Raw genomic sequence first — 15452 nt, forward strand, 5'->3', positions numbered from 1 at the left:
CCTCTTATCAACAGGGTTCCTGAATGAAACATAATTGTACACCTAACCCTTAACTGTACCTCACAAAACCATAATAAAAAATATTGATTATGAAAAAAAAAAGAGCAAAATGAAAAATGTCATGCTTGGTCTGTCCTTTCAACACCAGCTGCATGGACATTAGATGTTCATGCTCTCCCCCAACCCAAGTCCAGGTTGTGGTCTACTTTAGTCTGGACAGGTTGGTAGACCTAGCAAAATGACCACTTAAAACTGAAAGTAAATTCAACACTATGTTTACAAGTAAAAGCTGCTCCTACTTTCTATTTGCCCCTCCCATTCATTCCCTCCTTCCCACCTTTCCCTTAGCTTCTAAATGAGAAGAATTGATGTCCTCCTAGCAGCTACTGAGCCGCTCCTGAGTACCCATGTAAAATACTTGATCTATGTTTCTATTTAAAAAATGTCTGAACAAAAGTTCAATTATGTTGTGAGTGAAACTCTGAGCTGATTCATTATACAAAGTGCTTAAAAATGTGCAACTGGTATTCATACATTACATGTTTGAACTGAAAATGCTTACAAAGTTTTTTTTAATTCCTCTGATATTCAAGTATTTTGCTGTATAAGTGATGTCTTATTAGTTGGCAGGTTAAGAATCTTTTTCAGTGGCTATCAACAGGAGTAACTGATAAATACCAACAAAATTCAAGGGCCTTGCCTATTTTACTTCTAATGTCTCCTAATTGACTCACAACACTGAATACCTCTGACAAAGGAAAAGAAAAAAAAAAACATAATTTTTACAAAGGAAAGAGCATTAGGTTTCCGATACAAAAATTGTGACTTCTGCAAAAGTTGGCTCATTTGTATTGCAGAAAAAAAGTTCACACTACAGAGGATTTGGCTCCATCTGCTACTGATGGATTGAATATCTTAAGACTTTTAATCTCTTTCCTCCAGAGGCCGAGAATGTCACAATGCCTTTTTGGAAAAAATACAAGTAGAATCCTGCAGGCCAACTAGCTGTGTACGTATTAGGAACATGGTGTACAGTGCTACATCTGGTTGCTAAAGAGTTTGTTGACAAGTGGACAGGTGGCCTTTGACTGTCACTAAGGGTTAGAGTTAAAGAAAGGAGTGTGGGAACATGTAAAGTTAATAAAAAAAAAAAACAACTCCATGGTACTTGCTTACCCTTCTGCAACACCAGGAAAGAGATCCCACTTCCCTCTGATGATAATTGCCAACAAAATACTCCCTGGTGTTCAAGGAAGTTTAGTTATTCAGAGATGACCTGAGCTTTGCTCTTACAATGAAAAAAAATGAGAAATTAAAGAGAGGTTTGGGCATAGCCCAATGAGACTAGAAAGGTGCGCTCACCTGGTTATCAGATGAGAGAGCCATGCAAGTTTTGCTAGATGACAAGGAAAAAATGTCTCAGTTGTCAAATGACCCAGTCCGTGCTCTGAACCCCCATGCCAACTACCACCTTGGCAGCTGACACAGTGAATGTGCAAAGACTGATTAGGGTTTATTGAAGTGGGTCTTTGCATCCATAGTGAAGTAGAGGGCTACCGCATTTGTGAGATGACAGAGGATTCTGTCATCTGATGAGCACCATGAATGACAATAGGGGAAGCTGAACTTCCCTTCAGGCTACTGTATCTGGATTTACATGGAATACTTGAGCACCAAGATAATGAGATAGTCACCAAGTATTAGACTAGTGTCAATTTCAGTCACTCAGTGTCATTTTATTCCATAGATGTCACCAGACTATCTGGAACAATTAAATTGTTCCTTATACACCCGAGAGAGCCTCCAAAAAAAGTATTCAATACTAGGTACCTAGTTCTCCCAAATGGAAGTCTGGACACTAGCCAACATAAATACTGTTTAGGATAAGGGGATAAAAAAAGGAACTAGATGAAACCAAGGGCCATGTGGATCTGACCTAATATCCAAGGAGTTCCAGAAGAGGAGACTGATAGTTTGTCCTTAGATATCAATAATAAAAGTAACTTAGAGAAGTTATTTGGAAATAACTCAAATATGTGGAAAATAAGCATAATGCTTCTATATAATCAATACATTAAAGAAAAAACAGAAAGGTTAAATAAATATCTTTACTAAATAAAAATAAAAACAGCATACCAAAATTGGTGAGAACCTGCTAAAGCAATGCCTGAATAAAAATGTATATGCTTTGTTGCATATATTTAAAACAAACAAAAAAACAAAGCCCAACATTGTGTTGTGAGCCTATAATCCCTGTCACTCAGGAGGCTGAGGTAGCTGGATTGCGTGAGTTTGAGGTCAACCTGAGTGACATAATAAAAATAAAGAAGGAGAAACAAAACAACAGATGTAAGCCTCTACCTTCAAAAGCTAAAAAGAATAAAATATTAAACCCTAATTGAATAGAAAATATGAAATATTAAAGACAAGATTGAAAACTTTGAAATAAAACCTGGTTCTTTGATAACATCACTACACTTGATAAATCTCTAGATAAACTGATCATAAGTACAAACTGAAAGAAGGCACAAATTGCTAATAATTGGGATAAAATAGGGAAAGTCACTATAAATTCTACAGACAATAAATAAATAGTACGTATATTGTAAACAACTTGATACCAATAATTTAATAACATAAATATAATGAAAGTTTACTCAAGAAGAAATAGATAACATGAATAGCACTATATCTACCAAAGAAATAGAATTTACAATAGAAAAAGTACTTTTTGGAAAGGAAAATCCTGACCAAGATGACAAATTCTACCAAATTATTTTTGGCAAATTCTACCAAATTATTTTTTTAAAGAAACAGTGCCAACTCTATACAAACACTTTTAGAATATAGAAGAGGAAGTAAGACATTCTGACTCATTTTATGAGGCAAGCATTACCATGAAACAGAAATCAAAAGATATTATAAAAACTAATTATGTAGATAAATAATCTTTTAAGACACTGATAAAAATTTTTGATAAAAATGCTGATGAGGTTGTGGAACAATGGAATTCTTACACTGCTGGCAGAAATACAAAATGGTACAGATACTTTGAATGTTTCTTCTCACCAGTTACATTCAGTATTATATTGGCCATCCTAACCAGTTCAATAAGAAAAGCAAGAAAGAGAAATAAAATTAATTCAGAATAAAAAGGAAGAATTTAAAAGGACTATATTCTCAGATGACATTGTCCTATATATATATCTTACAGAATCTTCACAACAGTGACTAAGTGAAAACAGATTTGCAATGTTTGAAAAGAAAATATAAATACACATACACAAATTGTCTATATTCTACCAACAAACAATTGCAAATGGAATTTGCAGTACCATCATAGAATAAAATATTGAGATACACTTTAAAAAATGTATGAATACACTAAAATTAGCAAACATTGAAAAAGATAATTAAAGATGACCTAAATAAATGGGGCATTGATTACCTTTATAGATCAGAAGAAGACTCAGTATTTATTATAAAGATATAATTTCTCCTAAAATTGAGCTATAGAGTCGAGGTAATACCTACCCAATCATAGTCTCAGCTCAGTTTTTAGACAAAATGATGTGATTCGACAATTTATATGGAAAGGCAAATAATTTACAGTGCAAAGCAATTATAACAAAACAAAAAGGACTTAACCTACTCAATTTGAAAGCTGACTATGAAGACTCAGTATTATAAAGATGTCAGCTCCTTCCAGCCTAATCTATAGATTCAATGCAATCCCAATAAAAATCTCAGCAAGTTATTTTGTGGGTATTACTAACTGTTACTAGAGTTTATACGAAAAACCCAAAGACCCAGAATAGCCAAAACAATGTTAAAGAAGAGCAAAGTTGGAGAATTACTCTACCCAACTTCAAGACTTCAAGTCAGTAATCCATACAGTGTGGAATTGACAAAAGAATAGACAAATAGATCAGTGGAAGAGGAAAGAGAGCCCAGAAATCGACTCACATAAATATTGTTCACTGATCTTTGACAAAGGGTCAAAAGCAATACAATGAGAAATGAACAAATGGTGCTGGTACAACTGGATAGCCACATGCAAAAAAAAAAAAAAAAAAAAAAAAACGAGAATCTAGACATAGACCTTATACCATATACCATTCAGGAAAATGAACCTAAAATGGATTACCAAACTATATGTAAAACCCAAACTATAAAACTCCTAGAAAAAAACATAGTGGAAAATCTAAAAGTCCTTAAGTTTGGCAATGACTTTTTAGATATAACACCAAAGACTCAATCCATGAAAAAAGAACTGATAAACTAGACTTCATTAAAATTTAAAATTTCTTCTCTGTGAAAGATTTTGTTAATGGAATGAAAAGACAAGCTACACATTGGTAGAAATATTTGCCAAAGACATATCTGATAAAGGATTGCTATCCAAAATTTGCAGTGAACTCTTAAAACCCCCCAAAAAGGAAATAATCCTAATAAAAAACTAGGCCACAGATCCTAAGAGTTACTTCACCAAAGAAAACAGATAGCAAATAGGAAAATAAAAGATGCTTCACATCACGTGGACTAATACATGTAAATTTCTTTTTAATAAATGAATAATTAAATCAGCCCACGTTCCTAAGGGGGGGGGGAATGCTTCACATAATATGCCATCAGAGAAATGTAAATTTAAACAAAAATGAGGTATCACTACACACCTATTAAAGTGTCCCAAATCCAGAATATTGACAGCACCAAATGCTACGAGGTTGTGCAGTCTTGGGATTCTTAGTTTTTGCTGGTGAGGATGCAAAATGGTACAGCCATTTTGGAAGGCAGTTTGGTGGTTTTCTGTAAGACTAAAATACTCTTATCATATGATCTAGCTATCACAATCTTTGATATTTACCTAAAGTAGATGAAAATGTGTGCCCACACAAAAACCTGCACATGGATATTTATAGCAGTTTTATTCATAATTACCAAAACTTGGAAGTAACTAAGATGTTCTTCAGGATGTACACAGATATTCCATGGTACATCCAGACAATGAAATATTTTCTAGCACTTTTAAAATCAGATATCAACCCATGAATAGACATGGAAGAAAGTTAAATGCATATTCCTAAGAGAAAGTACCCAAACTGGAAAGGCTACGTACTAAGCGATTCCTACACTATGACATTCTGGAAAGGTAAAAACTCTGAAGACAGTAAAAAATTGGGGATTAGGAAGGAAAAAGGTATGAATAGGCAGAGTCAGAGAATTTTTAAAGGAGCAAAAATACTTTGCATAATGCTATAAAGGTAGATGCATGTCATTATATATTTGTTTAAAACCCATAAATTGGATAACACCAAGAGTGAACTCTAATGTGAGCTATGAATTTGGGGTCATACTGATGTGTCAGTGTAGGTTCATCAATTGTAACAAATGTCCCACTATGTTGGGGACATTAATAATGCAAGTGACTATGCATATGAGAGTTGGGGTAATCTCTGTATCTTCCTCTCAATTTTGCTGTGAAACCATAACTGCTCTAAACAAAAAAGTGTCAAATAAATTATGCCCTCAGAGCAAATGCCTAGTCAAGTATATAAGACTAGTTTAGAATTTAAAAATTAGTCAATCTAATCCACCATATCAACACATTTAGAGAAGAAAAATTGTATGATTACATCAATAGTTGCCAAAAACATATTTGGAAAACAATTTACACCAAGTCATGATAAACATTCTCAGAAAACTAGTATAAAGCAGAATTTTCTCTGTCTTATAAAGAACGACTATTAAAAATCTACAAAGAACATTAAAGAATAAATGTTTTCTACCCCAAATTCAGATCACAGTGCTGAAACATAATGATAGATGTTCTAGTCAGTACAAGGCAAGAAAAATAAATAAAAGGAAAAATTGAAATATTTCCAGTTTGCAGATGTCATGACTTTCTGTGTAGAACTAGTGAGTTCAGAACGTTTTCAGGATATAAGATCAACACACAAAAACATCTTAGAAACAAAAATGGAAATGAAAAGTAAAACACAATATTATTTTAAATTCCTTCAAAGTAAAGGAAATATTTAGGAACAAAATTATATACAAATCTTGACAAAATACTTCAAAGATCTATATCCTCATATTCCTAAAATGCTAATGAAAGGCATCAAAGAATACCTAAATAAATGGATAGTTATTACGCTCATAAATTGGAAGTTTCAACATATTAAAGGTGTCAATTCCCCCAAAATTGACCTATAAATTTAATGCAATTTTAATCAAAATTCCAACAAAGTATTTTGTCAACAGAAAGCTTATTCTAAAATGTATATGAAAAGGCATGGGGCCAAAAGTAAATGAAAACAATTAAAAAACAAGAGTAAAGTGAGAGGAATTCCCATGCCTGATGTTAAAGCTTATGTCTGTGGTAAATAAGACAATGTGACATTGGCAGATGCATAGATACATAGACCAATGGAACAAAACAGATAATCCAAAAATAGACCCACACAATTATTCCCAACTAATTTGTAACAAAGACACTAAAGCTACTTAACAGAAGAAGGGTGATCTTTCAATAAATTGTGCTAAAGCAATTATTAGGCATACATAAGTAATATAATGAACTTTAAGGTAAACCTCAGACCTTATCAAAAATGAACTAAAAATGGACCACAAACTTAAATGTAAAATGTAAAATATAACTCTTTTAGAAAAATAAGCATAGAAGAAAATATTCAGAACTTAGGACTAGGTGATTTTTATAAAATATATATAAAATATTTTTACAACATTATAAAGTTGTTTATAACTCTATACCTACACCTACCATACAGCCCAGCAGGAATTACAGTGTTATAGAGAAATGAAAATTCATGTTCACATAAAAGCATGTATATAGATATTCATTGTGACTTTATTTGTATTAACCAAAAATGGGAAACAACCCAAATATGTATTTTAAGTGAATGGTCAAACTGGGATAAGTTTACAGAATTAGTTTTCCTTTGAGATACCATTAGCAACTTAAAAAACAAACAAACAAACAAAAAACCGTTTCTGAAAACCTAAGCACTGAATTTCCCACTTTTTTGTTTGTGTTGCCTATTTAAAGAAGTAAAATCGAAAGATGAGTTTTCCCTCACTTACCTGGAGCATGTGGTCAGCCCTTAATAAACGTCAGTTCTTATTAACCTAGACATCAGTGAGAAGATAAGTGACAGCCCTGCATCTGAAATGTCATGGCTGTGGTTTTTGGAGTGGGTGAAATGTTTATCTGGTTTAGAAAGGACCTTTAAGATTCATTTTACTCTTAAGCTTCTGTGATTCTATTCAAAATGCCTGGAATAGTTAATGAATGCTTCTGTGCTTGTGTGTGTTTTCATGGATATGATAATATGAATTCTTTTCAGAACTTTTGATAAGATTATACGTATGTCTATAGTTTTTACAATTCCAACTCTCAAGTTCCAATTTGTCCCAAGTTGTGTGTTATGTGTGTTGGCCAAAAGTCCTACTGGATAGAAAATAGTATGAAGTTTCCTTCATACTATTACACACACACACACACACACACACACACACATACACAAAACAATCATGTGACCCAGCAATCCCATTATCCCACTACTGGATATATAGTGAAAAGGAAGGAAATCAGTACAGCAAAGAAATACCTGCACTCCCATGTTTATCACAGCACTATTCATAATTCTCAAGATATGAAATCAAATCAAATGTCTATCGATGGAGTAAAGAAAATGTGGTATATATACACAATGGAATATTATTTAGCCATAAAACAATAAAATTCTGTTATTTGCAAAATCATAGATGGAACTTGAGGAAATGATGTTAAGTGAAATAAACCAGGCACAAAAAGTTAAATAGTGCATGTTCTTACGTCCATGTGGGAGTTTTAAAAAAATGATCTTAGGGAGATGTACAGTAGATTGGTGGTTATCAGAGACTGGGAAATGGAGAGGTGGAAGGAGAATGAAGACAGGTTGGTTAATGGTTGTAAAAATACAGTTAGATAGAAAGAATAAGTTTTAATGTTTGATAGCACAATGGGATACTAGAGTTAACAACACTGTATTTTATATTTCAAAATAGCTAGAAGAAAAGAGTAGAAATATTCCCAACACAAAGAAATGATGAATAGTTGAGATGATAGATATCCCAATTACCTTGATTTCATCATTACACATTGTATGCATGCATCAAAATGTCATGTGTACTCTATAAATAAGTACAACTATTATATATCAATAAATTTTTTAAAAATGAATGTTCTATTAGATTGAATATGGTTAAGATTTTGAGGAAAAATTATATGAACTGAGACTAACCATCCTATTTTGAATTGGTAATAATATTTGTAATCATTTAGTTGCTAATACTCAGGTTTCCAGAGACTGATCATATAATAAAGACCATGAAAGAGAATCTGAAACTTAGCTGTGTAGTGTGTGCTCCAAATGATGACTATAGCATTTGACTCAGCTATTTTTCATCAGGAATACTTGCTAAAGGGGTTATGAAGAGAATTCTATTCTTTTTAGGACCAAAGCAATTTTTAAAAAACTTTTATTTATTTTATTTTTTATTTAAAGATGTGGGGTACAATTCAGGGTTAGGTATACAAATGTTCATTATGCAGGTACCCTTGTTAATGAGGTGTGCACCTCCTCCCCACCCCAGGCAGATTCCCACTACTGCCAATCCCACCACCATCCTCCCCTGACAGATTCTCACTACTACCAATCCCTTTTTTATAGTATTACAATAATTGTTCAAAGTCCACTTATAAGTGAGGACATGTGATACTCAGGTCTTTGTTTCTGTGATAGGTCACTTGGTGTTATAGATTCTAAGTCCATCCAGGTTGCTATGAAGTTTGTAATTTTGTCCTTCTTTATAGCTGGGTGAAATTCCATTGTGTATATGTACCACATTGTTTTTATCCAGTCCTCTTTCGATGGGCAGCATGATTGTTTCCATGTTTTTGCTATTATGAACTATGCTGCAATAAACATATGTGTGCAGCTATCTTTTTCATAGAGCGATTTGAGTTTCCCCGGGTATATTTCCCCCCAGAAAGGAGATTGCGGGGTCATATGGAAGATTAGTTTTTAGATATTTTAGGAATCACCAAACAGTTTTACACGGGGGTTGTATTAGTTTACACTCCCACCAGCAGTGTGGAAATCTTCGCTTTTCCCCAGATCCTCTCCAGCATCTGTTGTTTTTTAAGTTGTTGATGATGGCTATCCTGACTAGTTAGGTGGTATCTCAGTGTGGTTTTAATTTGCATTTCTTTGATGACTAGTGAGGCTGAGCATTGTTTCATGCATCTGTTGGGTGCTCATGTCTTCTTTTGAGAAGTGTATGTTCATATCTTTTGCCCACTTTTAAAGGGATTGTTTTTTTTTTCTTTTCAGCACATTTGAGTTCCTTTAGATACTAGATATACAGGTGGCTAATATTTTTTCCCAGTCTGTGGGCTGTTTCCCTGCTCTCTTGATGGTGTCTTTGGTTTTGCAGAAGCTTGTCAGTTTGATGAGGTCCCACTTGTTTTTCTTATCTCTTATAGCATGGGCACTTAGGGTTTTTCTGATCAGGAACTGGTTGTCAGTTTCAATTTCCATAAGGGTGTCTCCTGCATTTTCTAAGAATCTTATAGTTTGAGATTTTACATTTAGGTCTTTGATCCATTTAGAGTTGACGTTTGTTTATGGTGATAAGTAGGAGTCTTGTTTTAAACATCTCCATGTGGTCAGCCAGTTTTCCCAGTACCATTTACTGAATAGGTTTTCTTCTTCCCAGTGGTTGGTGGTGGAGGCTTTGTCAAAGATGAGTTGGTTAAGAAATTGAGGTTTTGCTTCTGGAATCTTTGTCCTGTTCCATGGGTCTATATGCCTATTCTTGTACCAACACCAGGCTGTTTTGATTTTTGTATCCTTATAACAAAGTTTAAAGTCTGGGAGTGTGGTACTTCCCACTTTTTGTTGTTGTTTGTCTGTTTGTTTGAAGGTTTTTTTGTTGTTTTTTTGTTGAGGATTGTTTTGGCTATTTGTGGTCATTTATGTTTCCATATGAATTCCTATATTGACATCTCCAGGTCCAAGAAGAATGCTGCTGGTAATTTGATGGGTATTGCATTAAATTTGTAGATGGCCTTGGGTAGGATGGATATCTTAACAATGTTGATTCTTCCAGTCCATGAGCCTGTACTATTTTTCCATTTGTTTGTGTCATCTTTGTCATCTTTGATTTTCTTTGAACAGTGTTTTGTAGTTGGCATTGTAAAGGCCTTTTCATGTCTCTGCTTAGGAAAATGCCAAGACTTTTTTTTTTTTTTTTTTGTGCCTATTGTGAATGATATTTTGCTTTTTATTTGGGTTCTCTTTGTTTATTGTTTATATATAAAAATGTGACTGTCTTTTGCACATTTGTATCATACCCTGAGACTTTGCCAAAGTCCTTTATTGGTGCAAGGTTTTTGACAGATTCTCTTTTGGGTTTTCGAGGTATAGAATCATGTCATTTGCAAGGAGGGATAACTTGACTTCCTGTCTTCCTATTTGGATACCACTGATCTCCTTCTCTTGTCTCCTCTAGCTAGGACTTCTCAAACTATGTTGAAAAGGAGGGGTAAGAGTAGGAATCTTTGTCTTGTTCTGGTTTTCAGGGGAAATGGTTCCACTTTCTGTCTGTTTAGCAGTATGCTGGCTGTGGGTTTCTCTTGGATGGCTCTTACTATTTTGAGGTATGTTCCACCTATGCCTAGTTGTTCAAGGGTTTTTATTAAGAGGGGTGTTGGATTTTATCGAAAGCTTTTTGTGCATCTAAATATATAATCATGTGACTTTTGTTTTCACATCTGTTGATGCATTTAATTATGTTTATGGTCTTACAAATGCAAAACAAGCCCTGCATTCTGGGGATGAAGCCTACTTGATTGTGTTGGATGATTTTTGAGCGGTGTTGTTGGATCCAGTTTGCTAGGATCTCATTGAAAATTTTAGAATCTATGTTCATCAAGAATATTGGCCTGTAGTTCTCTTTCTTTGTTGGATCTTTACCTGGTTTGGGCATCAGTGTGATATTAGCATCATAAAATGATTTAGGGAGGGTTTCATCTTTCTTGATTGCCTGGAATATTTTCAACAGGAATGGTATCAGCTCTTCCTTGTATGTTTTGTAGAATTCTGCTAGAACGTCATTTGGTCCAGGGCTTTATTTGTCGGCAGTTTTCTTCTGACAGTCGAGTTCCTGGGTTGTTCTTGGTCTATTTAGGGTATCAATTTCTTCTTGTTTCAACCTGGGAAGGTTTGTGATGTCAGAAAGTTCTCCATTTCCTTTAGGTTTTCAAGTTTGTTTCCATACAAGTGTGCATCGTAGTTTGTGATAAACTTTTGAATTTCTTTGAGGTCAGTTGTAACTTGATCTTTTGCATTTCTAATTGTGTTTATTTGGGCCTTTTCTCGCTTTTTCTTGATGAGTTCTACTAGAGGCCCATCAATCTTGTTTATCCTTTCAAAGAGTCAGTTTTTTGTGTCACTGACTTTTTGTATTACCTTTTTGTCTTGTCTGCCCCAAATTTGGGCTTTTATTTTGGTGATTTAGATTCTTCTGCTTAAGTTAGAGTTTTGGTGGTCTTGCTTTTCCAGCTCCCTTAGGTGACTTGTTAGGCTTTCCATTTTCTTCATATGTGTTCCTAGAAATAAGAATTTCCTTCTTATTACTGCTTTTATAACATCCCAGAGGTTTTGTTAAGACGTTTCTCCATTTTCATTTGTTTCTAGGTATCTTTTAATCTCTGTTTCGATTTCCATTTTTACCCAGGAGTTGTTTAGCATCATGCTGTTTAGTGGCCATGTCTTTGTGGGTTCTGGGAGAACTTTGTTGGTGTTGATATTTATCTTTATTCCACTGTTGTCTGAGAAGGTGCACAGCAGAACTTCAATCTTATGGAATTTGTATATCCTTGATTTATGACCGAGGATGTGGTTGATCTTAGAATATGTTCAATGTGGTAATGAGTAGAATATATATTCTATGGTTATTGGGGGAGTGTTCTGTAGATATTAATTAAGTCCATTTGGTCAAGCATCATGTTGAGGTTCTGCATTTCCTTGATGATTTTTTATCGTGATGATCTATCTGGGGTTGTTAGTGGGATGTTTAAGTCCCCAGTTATGATAGTGTTAGAGTCAATATCTTTTTAAAGCTTACCTAGAAGATGCTTTATGAAAGTTGGTGCTCCTACTTGGGTGCATATATGTTTAGGATGGATATTGCTTGTTGATGGATTGAGCCTTTTGTCATTATATAGTGACCTTCTCTATCTTTTTAAATTTTTGATTGCTTAAAGGGTATTTTGTCTGAAACTTAGATCACAACTCCTGCTTTCTTTTGTGTTCCTTTCACCTGAAATTTTGTTTCCCATACTCAGACTTTGAGTCTGTGAATGTCCTTTCTAGTGAGATGAGTCTCTTGGAGACGATATATTTTTGCCTCATGATATTTTATCATTTTGCCATTCTATGTCTTTTCAGTGGTGCACTTAGTCCTTCACATTCAGACTAATTACTGAGATGTAAGAGTTGATCCCTGCCATGAGGTTCTTATTGAGTTTGTTGTCATTGCTGTTGTTTTGTTTGCTATCTTTCTTTTGGTTTTTGGGTTGATTCATTTGTGTTTTCAGTCTCTTTCCTGCATTCTTGGGAAGGGCATTGCTGCTCTTTTTTTCACCTTTATTCTGTGTATAATGGTTTCCTAAGTGTTTCTTGTAGAGCTAGTATAGAGGCAGCATGAGATCTTAGAGATTGAATGCATCAGGAGGATTTTAATTCTCCCTCAGAATGAAGCATAGCTTGACTGGGTAGGTTATTCTTGGTTGAAATTGTTTATCTTTGAGAACTTTGAAGATTGGGCTCCAAGATCTCCTCACCTGAAGTGTTTCTGTAGATAAATCTGCTGCTATTCCAATTGGTCTTTCCCTGTATGCAGTATGACCTTTTCTCTTGCTCCCTTTGGACTTTTTTTTAATACCTACTTTGTGTAGGTGAACTGCTATGTGTCTAGAAGTTTGTCTTCCCATCTGTTGTCTTGCAGGGGTTCTCTGAATCTCTTGTGTTTGAATGGTCATGTCACTGATGAGATGAGGAGAGTTTTCTTGGATAATTTCATGGAATGTTTGTTCCAGGGTGGCCTCTGTCTCTTTCTACTTCAGGAATTCCAATTAGTCTTTAGGTTCAGCCTCTTGAAATAATCACTCATCTCTCGGGAGTTTTGTTCTGGCTTTTAAAGCTTCTTTTTTATGTTTTTAACAGTTCCATATTTTGATCCTCAAGCTCTGAGATTCTTTCTTCTGTTGGGTTAATTCTGCTTTCCATACTTATCAGTTTGTTATTTATTTCATTCACTATGCTCTTAATTGCTGTCTCAGTTATCAACACCTTTATTCTTTCCTCTTTTCTCTCACAACTCTATCTATTCTCTCTATTAATGTCTTGATATCTAGGTTTGTGGTTTGAGACCAGTCGTTCTGGGGCACTTCAGTGTTTGTGTTTTGAGTCTGTATTCTCAGTGACTGTCCTCCCAGGGTGGTGTTAGTCCCATATTCTTCCTTTCATTTTTCTTCATATGTGTAGATTTTCCACCCACCACCTTTTTTTTCTCTTTAATTCTGTTGTTCAGGGATGGGGGAGCTTTTACTTCTGTCTGTTCAATCTTCTATTCTTCCTTATGTGGTTTCTCTGGCTTTGTTCAATCCTGGAGCTGAATTTTTGATGGGGAGCTGTACTTTTTGCAGTTTTGTGATTTAACTGAGGGAAGAGCTGTGACTCAGAGACTATCTGCAGATCCTTGTATCTGTTGACAGGTGTGTGGGCCCCCTGGAACCCACTTCCCACTGCCTTACAATCTGTCTATGCAGTGGGGGTATGGGTTTGCCCCCTGAAAGCAAAATGAAGGAAGAAAAAGGAAAAGAATGGAAAAAGGAAGAACGGGGATGAGAAGAAGGTGGAGAGAGAGAAGAAGAAGAGGGAAAATAGATGGGCATACCAACTAACAAATGAAAAGAGACACAAACAAAGACAGAAAAGATTTTTAAAAACACAGATAATCATGTAAACACACAAACTGACAGAAAACATCTGAGTGATGTTCTCTCCCTCAAAAATACCCATCCACAAACAGAAAGTCTAAAAATGACAACAAAAAAATGACAGAAACAAAGCAAGTATGAAAACATAATCAAACACAGAAAGAAAAAGAGAAGAGAATAAAGCTAAAACAAAAAACAAAAAAAGAGCAAAACAAAATATACAAGATAAAACAAAACTCACTCTGAGATGTTTCCTGTAAGTCCCACTTCCTTTCAGCTCTGATCTCCAGCCCCTCCTGTCTGCTCTCATGGCAGGTGGATAGGGTCCTCTCGGTGTGGGTCAGATGCCCCATGGATGAATGTGGGTGGAGGGTGGATCCGATCTGGGCTCACCTGTCAAGTCTCCCACTCAGATCTGACATGTCTGTGTCCCATCCAGGAGGAGCATCTGTCTCTCCGAGTTTGATGAGATGACCTCTAGGTCCCATGTTGGAGGTGGGGCAGGGCTGAGTGGAGCTGGGACGGTTCCCGGTGGGAGAAAATGACTGCATCATATTTTCTCCACCAGTGCTGGGGCTCCTCTCCAACTCCCTCCATCTCTTTCCATGAATCCAGGCTCACAGTACTCCGCTGACACAGGTGATGGTGCGGGCCAGGCACCAGAGGATGAAGACCAGCTGCTCTCTGCTATCTCCTCAGGTGAGCCTGAGAACACCAGGGGATCCTGCACACTGTTGGCTCAGATCTCAGGTGCTGGGGGTTGCATCACCTCCAGAGGAGAGCCCCAGGTCCACAAACCCCAGTCTCCCTTGGGACAGACCTTCACTCACCCACTGGCATGCACCCACTCACGCAGGGAGTCTTTATGGACACTCACTTTGGTGGAGACTCTCCCAGTCCCACCTGTTCTGTTACATCTTGGCGGGAGTTTCACAACCCAATATTTTATTATTAATACTTTTGCTTTCCATTCAGAGGGGTATATGTAAATTTATTTTGACCTTTAAAGTAAAAAATAGAGCCATATAAAATGAGTGTAGAGGAGATTCCATAAATCAAGCATAAGCAAATTTAAAAGGATTGAAATTTTACCATGTACCTTCTCAGACCACAGTGGAATAAAAATAAACATTAACAACAACAAGGCTCCCCATAACCCACAAAGACATAGACACTAAACAGTATGATGCTAAACAACTTCTGGGTCAATTATGAAATCAAAACAGAGATCAAAAAATACCTGGAAACAAATGAAAATGAAAAACATCTTATCAGGATCTCTGGGATGCCATGAAAGCTGTAATAAGAGGGGAATTTATATCCCTACAAACACACATGAAGAAAATGAAAGGAGCACAAATTAACAGCCTAACAACCCACC

This window comes from Carlito syrichta, unplaced genomic scaffold (assembly GCF_000164805.1).
Source record: "Carlito syrichta isolate Samal-C Ts95f unplaced genomic scaffold, Tarsius_syrichta-2.0.1 Scaffold316463, whole genome shotgun sequence".
Lineage (NCBI taxonomy): Eukaryota > Metazoa > Chordata > Mammalia > Primates > Tarsiidae > Carlito > Carlito syrichta.